The 7,500-nt window shown below is 43.9% G+C and overlaps 1 protein-coding gene across 1 annotated transcript in view; it reads right to left on the bottom strand.

The window, feature by feature from the left end:
- Positions 1-7,500, bottom strand: part of chrna11 (cholinergic receptor, nicotinic, alpha 11) — a 55,299-nt gene that overhangs the window by 46,323 nt on the left and 1,476 nt on the right. The gene's annotated exons all lie outside the window — the stretch shown is intronic.

Here is a 7,500-nt window from a genome sequence, read left to right as displayed (position 1 = left end):
ACATCAGTGAGACGCGGAGTGAGAATAAAACAAAATGAGGCACAGTGCGAGGGGAGCAGGGGAGGCCATGGGAGACCCGGGCGGAGAGATAACGATGCAGCGTAATGTCTCTGCAATAGCCTGGATAAAGCCGTATAAATCAGGCCCTTGTAAAATACACATCACAAAGACTATAATGAGGAGGCAGAGGAGAGGAGAGGAGAGAGGAGGAGAGAGGAGGAGAGAGGAGAGAAGAAAGGAGGAGAGAGGAGGAGAGGAGAGAGGAGAGAGGAGGGTCATGAACAAAAGGAGTTGGGGAGAAAGACCGGAGGCCTTTTGACACACATAGAGAGAGATAGAGAAAGAGAAAGAGAGTGAGAGAGAGAGAGAGAGAGAGAGAGGCTGAGAGGAGAAACCAGGGGGGATGAGTAGAGAGGAATATGAGAGAATTGTTTTGGAAGAATAGAGGAAAATCTAGAGCTCTGATACAAAACACTTACAGTTAACTGGCCAGTTTAAGAAAAAGTTTACAGTTAAAAGCCCAGTTAAACAAACAAACAAAAAAGTCCAGTCAAACAAAATGTTACAGTTAAATGAACAATACATTATGGATGTTTTGCTATGGGTGTAGGAAATACACTCATATCTTCATAATTTGTAATGGCTCCGTAAGGGACCACTAAGGAACCCAGAAGGTTCTAGGGAGACCATTTAAAGAACTATTAAAGTGTGCCTCCTCAACGAATAGCAATTGGCATTGGAGATTGTCGCTAATAAGATTCTTCAGAAATTCAAGTAAGGCCTGGAGCTGCGATTGCTTTAGGGACACAATGGCAATAAATTAGTCTTGCATGATTGCATTCATGTGTCCAAAAGCCTCAATTGAATTTATTTAAAGAAGGCTAAAGAAATAAGTATTTTGCGATCCTCAAAGGAAAACATCAGGCATTCAACCATCAACCTCAAGCCAAATACTGTAATAAGTGCCTTGACAGTTGTTACGGCCCGGCCGCGCAATGTCTTAACCCCGCCCATTTTGCAATTACGGGCCTAGGTGCTCGTTTCCTCTCTTCCTCTGTGTGCCCAGGTGTGCCTAATTTGGAGGTGAATATAGGACCAGCTCCGTCTGTGCTTGGGGCGGCAGCCCTCCTCCCGGCGTTGAATTGGATTTCGTTGCGTTACCCTTGTTCCTTGTACTGACTTACATCTCATTTTGCGTATTTACCACTACACTGATTCGCACCACACTTTTATCGTTATTTCTTAATATTAGTTTATGTTAACTTTAGTTAATAAACTCATTCATTATTATTATTATACTGCGTTGGTCTCCCCTTTAATGTACATACTAGAGCCAGTATGTTACATGTGGGGGCTCGAGCCGGGAGTGTTCCGGAATTGGTATGTAACTTATTTTTCGGTAACTCGTCTGGTGGTTTAAAAAAATAAGTTAAATTGTTGGTTAAGTATTGCCTCTAGTTTAGTTGTGCGCTCAGGTGTAAATTGCCTGTTGCAGCAAACGTGTTTGAAATTGGGGAGTACCACGCAGTAATTGTTTGCTTAGCTAGTGGTTAGTTTGGATAAGTGGCTTAAATTGATTGCTTGGTAATTCTTTGATTGGTTTGTGCTTTGTTTTGCTTTTGGTTACCGTGGAGGAGGGGAGCCATTGGAGCCGTGCAGCCGGTGTATTTTTCTGGCTGCAGGGTTGACGCGTAGGCCTACAGGTAAATTGGGTACAGGTGCTTCTGTTAAGTGGGTGGAAGGTAGGTTAGACCTACCGAGCTAATGTAAAACCCCGTCGCAGGTATAAGCGCTTACCGCTGTTTATTTCTTTGCCTTTTTTATTTTAGTTTATTGTTTTTGGTGTGTCGGACGCGCTGGGGTTGCGTGAGGAGCAACTCAATTGTATGTGGGCACACTGAAGACTAGAGGTGGAAATATTAAGGGAATTGTTGGGGAGATAGATACGGGGAAGCTCTTGTCAGCTATCCGGGAAATGGGGTGGCCGTAATACCTGTGCCTGACTGTTCAACCTGTTTAGCGTTTATCTTTGTCCTATTGTTTTGATTGTGGAATAGAAGAGTTACACCAAAGTTGTGAGATGCCTACAGTGGACATCAATGATTTTTTTACGTCTCCATCAGAGGTTTTGTTGGAAAGCCTAACGAAGGCACAGTTAGTTAAAGTCGTTGACCATTATCAATTTGAACATATTCCCAAAGGACTTACGAAGCAAGAACTGAAAGAACGTGTGAAAAGTAAATTGGTTGAATTGTTCATTATGTCAGTAAATCCAGCACCTGGTGGCTATGGCCCGTCAGCGACGTCCTCTCCTAACATTGAGCAGGTTTTCAGTTTTGAGCAACAGTCTGAAATTTTAAAACTACAAATGGAACAGAAACGATTTGAGGCAACGGAACGTGAGAAAGACCGGGCATGGGAACTCAGACGTTTAGAAGCAGACGAAAAGAGACGCGAAAAAGAGAGTGAGTTAGAACTCAAGCGCATGGAGGCAGAAAGGAAGGCACATGAATTAGAGGTGGAAAAACTTAAACAACGCCAGGTAGAAACTGAGAGAGACAGCAATCTTCAGAAAGAAAAGTTAAAATTAATTGCGGAAGGGAAAATACGGGGCGATTCCTCTGGGTTGTTGATGGGCACGGACAGAAATCTGTCCCATATGATTAGGTTTTTGCCGAAGTTTAATGACTGTGAGCCTGACATCTTTTTCTCTCTCTTTGAAGGTATTGCTGACAATTATGAGTGGAGTAACGCAGACCGCATACTACTGCTTCAGACCACTTTTACGGGACGTGCTCAAGATGCGTTTGTGGCGCTATCGGTGTCCGAGCGTAGAAACTATCAGCATGTAAAAGAAGCGGTCTTAAGAGCATATGAACAGGTTCCAGAGTACTATAGACAACGGTTTAGGAACTGGAGAAAAGGCGACCGTCAAACGTATGCTGAGGTCGCTAGAGAACTAGTTAGTTTTTTCAACCGTTGGTGTTCCTCTGTTAACGTTAACACGCTTGAGGATTTGGTGGAGTTAATGATTTTGGAACAGTTCAAGAATATTGTCCCTGACCGTTTAGCTACATACGTTAATGAGCACAAAATTAAAACTGTAACTGAAGCAGCAGTGCTTGCTGATGAGTATGTTTTAACGCATAAAGCTAAGTCTGATTACTTTAGCACTCATATTGGAGAGGAACATGGGCCGTCTCGTTTTCACGACGATTGGAATTCGAAATCAGAAGGTAAAGATTCGTCGGAGCGCACTAAATCTGATCCTGATCGCTGTAATTATTGTTGGGAGGTTGGACATTGGAAAGCAGACTGTGAGGTGTTGAAAGCAAAGTTTAAGAACAAGGAAAAACCTGCCCAGTGGGGTTTGTGTGCAGTCCCGGTCCAACAGCATAAAATTAGAAGTGGAGCAGGTGGACACTTGTTTTGTTCTGCAGGTAAAATTGCGCCTAGAGCTGAGATCACTGTCGCGGATGAGGTTGTAGGTGAGAGCTACGGGCCGTTCATCACAGACGGTTTCGTCTCATTAGGAGGTTCCTCTGAGCGAAAACCTGTAAAAATCTTGCGTGACACTGGTGCTACGGAAACATTTGTCTCTGAATCGGTCCTACCCTTTTCTGGTAAATCTAGCACTGGGAAAAGTGTTTTAATTCGGGGCATTGGGATGACCTCTATGTCCGTTCCTCTCCACAGAATTGTGCTAAGCTCTGATCTTGTGGAGGGGGAAGTAATTGTTGCTGTTCGGCCGGCTTTACCAGTGCCTGGCGTGGACGTGATTTTAGGAAATATACTTGCTAAAGACAAAGTGTGGGCTAGTAGGAAATCACCTGTTGTGGCCACTGAGCCTGTCCAGGTTTTAAGATCGGATGAGTGTGTAGCATTTCCCGAGGGTTTCACTGCTTGCGCGGGGACTCGTGCAAAGAGTTGCGTCCAAGGAGTGGCTCGCTCGTTTGAACGTGCTCCTCAATTGACTGTTTGGCCTATATCATTTGACTGTGGTTTTATTCTGCCTCAGAAATACGACGAGGGCTTGGTTGAGTTGGTTGATTTGGCTTTGCCTGAAGAGGAAATACAAAACATAGATAAGGGGTATTTTATTATGGATGGCTTACTTATGCGAAAAGGGTCCGCTGGTCCTTTGTCTGTTTTAAAGGATGGCTTGCAAGAGTCGGAGTCACCAGTTCGTCTTGGGGATTACATCGATGGGGGTAGGCGCAGATGGGGTTTGCCGGCGCAATGTGTAGTGGAAAAGTCGCAGACATGTATGAAAAAGATGTTTGATCATAAGACCGAATCTAGACTGTTCAGTCTGGGGGGTCAGGTATTGGCGCGGGTGCCAATGCATGGTTCTCCATTTCGGGGAAAATTCACCGGTCCATTTGCGGTTGTCCGTCAGGTAATGTGCGAGATGCTTGCCTGTGTCAACTCTCTTCTCCCCTGTCTGTCTACCCCTGTCCCTCTTAGATTACTTTTTCAGGTTCTGGAATTGTCGAGGGCCGGGTGGGCGATGGGCCAGAGAGTGAGACGTGGTGAGGGGTGATGGGTGTGAGTGTGGGGTTTGGGGTTTTCATCTGGCCCTATGTGAGTATGGTGGAGGGGAAACTGTATGTTGGTGGTGGATGCGGTTGGGCGATAATGGGACGAGTCAGAAATGTTGGATATAGGGGTGTATTTTATGTTCACTTTTGGGCCGTGATTAGAGACAGAGGCCCGGCGGGCGAGGGCCTCTGTTTTAAGGGGGGGGATATGTTACGGCCCGGCCGCGCAATGTCTTAACCCCGCCCATTTTGCAATTACGGGCCTAGGTGCTCGTTTCCTCTCTTCCTCTGTGTGCCCAGGTGTGCCTAATTTGGAGGTGAATATAGGACCAGCTCCGTCTGTGCTTGGGGCGGCAGCCCTCCTCCCGGCGTTGAATTGGATTTCGTTGCGTTACCCTTGTTCCTTGTACTGACTTACATCTCATTTTGCGTATTTACCACTACACTGATTCGCACCACACTTTTATCGTTATTTCTTAATATTAGTTTATGTTAACTTTAGTTAATAAACTCATTCATTATTATTATTATACTGCGTTGGTCTCCCCTTTAATGTACATACTAGAGCCAGTATGTTACACAGTCCACAAAGGAAGACATCAGACAGCGTGAAATAGGAATGACAGCATACAAAAATATATACACTACTCACAAAAAGTCTGGGGTATTCGGCTTATGGGTGAAACTTCAGGATGAACCTAAAATCCACTACAATCTTTATAGGTGAACTTAATGTATTTAACCTTTACATGTCAACTTAATGCAAAATTTTGAATGTGCATGTACAACAGTTCAATACTTCAGTACTTTCAGTATAGTATATTTCACCCCAAAGCCAGATATCCCTAACCTATTGTGAGTAGTGTATATTATTGAGGATAATGAATTTGTAAAGCTATTTTAAAGTGTCAAGGTTGATAAGAATGACTGGCACTACAGCACAGCGCAGTCTGCAGCAATGAATGCAATCTATTTAAACACAAACTACTCTTAATTGCATTCTTGCTGACAGAATTTCCGCCTACTATGTAAACACATATGAATCTGTCAGCTGCTTCCGAGCTCCTAGGCAGTAGGAGTAATATAGATGTATCATTCATCTCTAATTAGGCCCACTACAGAGCCACCCTAACCGTTTGTCCTCGCTCACTGTCAGACAGGGAAGATCCACCGAGGCCATCCGTCAGAGGCGCGCAGACACACCCAAACAAAGGTGACGTCTGACTCAGGGTTTTCAGGCCTATTTGTTACCTAAACGCAAACACAGACGCTAACATGCCCCTATATCAGTAGCCGTCAAATTAGCCCAAGGAGGCAGATGCTGGCAGAGACGAGACTGGGGCACTGGCGTCATCTTTCAAAGGAGAGGGGTGATGGATCCAGCGCAGTCTCTGTCACCTCTATGATGACAGGCTGCTACAATGAAGGCTTTTTATCCTTATTAAAGACAACACTGACAGAAATTGGTCTTCCGCACACCAGCCCCATGTCGGTCTGTTTCTTTGGGCTGTTGTTTTGAAAACTAAGCCAAGCAGCACATTCAGGTTTGTTTCCATGGCATTCTTAAATGTCTCTGCTTGTGCCTCACACCCTCCTGGTCTGTAAACGAGAAGAAGAATTGTGACACTCTGATTGCATGCTGCATGCTGTAACTGCTCGACATTTGTTCTATTCTGTTGTTATTTGTGGTTTTCTAGTGATGTTTTGTTTGTTTGTTTGTGTGTGTTTTCCTTGGAGGCTTGTTTTCCCCACTAATGTCATATCGCCACTGGGGCCACCGTTAAAAAGTCCAATTTGACTCATCATAGTCACATTTACCCCCCAGGTTTATTTAATCAAATTTGCTACAAAAACTAACAGTAAAATTGAAGCCATTTCTGTGTCTTGCCCTGCAGCTAACAGCGAGGCCGACGACAGACCATTAGTGCCTATCACATTTCCCCAACAATTTTGTACCACAATTAGACAGAAAAAAAATGTTTTCAATCATTCATAAATGAATTAAAGCAAGTCACCAGGCGTCAGTCTAGTGAGGACCCAGTGTGACACCCCGACACATCCTGTGCTCTCCCACAGAGCAAAGTCATTTAGACGAGCACATCACAGAGCAGGAACACTGTTTGCTAATCGCTTCCCGTCCCCAAGACCGTCTGTTGACTCAGAGTGATTAGCCTCTGTTTGCTAAATGTAAGTGAATGCTAAAAGTGCTGTAAACAAGTCATAAGCTGTGCATTGAATAGCCAGACATTCACAGGTGCACTTTATTGGGAATAACCAGGCTGTGAATGAATAGATGTTCCGAACACAATATAGGCCTACTCTCAGTCATCTGTAAAGGAACGGGAAGGCATTTTTATTTATTTATAAACCTAGTGAATCTAATACACAGGAGTAATTCAATGTGCTCCACAGAAAAAGAACCAACGCATAATAGATAAAAGCATAAAAGCTCATGGCTTTATGAAAGAAAGCCTCAATGAGACACTACAGCTACAGTGGAAGCTTGGATTGTTAAAGCGTCTGTTGTAACTGTTGAATGTGTGTTTGGATTATGTTTTGTGGTTTGATGCCCAAATCCAACTGACCTGGGTTAATCTGATAAAGGCTTAAACTGATTTAGCCGCTGTTGTGACAGCGGTGCAGGTGTTTGGATAGAAAGTCAGCAGGCGTTTGTGCAAATGTGGCATTCACAGTCTCCAAAAACAAATTAATCCTAGGGAGATTAGTACAGAAAGTCAATTCTCACAAAGTAGTACAAGACCGGGAAGTAACAGAAAGCCAATTAAAATCTTTGTTCCCCCTTCATCCCCTCCATATTACCTGAAACTGGCGCACACGAAATAGAGCTTCATCTTTGCTTTTGTTCTTTTGAATAGTTTTATTTTGCCTTTCATCATTTTCATTTTTCTCACTGTGTGCATGGTGTGTGTGAGCCTATGAGTATGTACAATTTTAACAA

Source organism: Sardina pilchardus, chromosome 24 (genome assembly GCF_963854185.1).
Source record: "Sardina pilchardus chromosome 24, fSarPil1.1, whole genome shotgun sequence".
Lineage (NCBI taxonomy): Eukaryota > Metazoa > Chordata > Actinopteri > Clupeiformes > Clupeidae > Sardina > Sardina pilchardus.
This window is presented reverse-complemented; position numbering and strand designations above follow the sequence as displayed.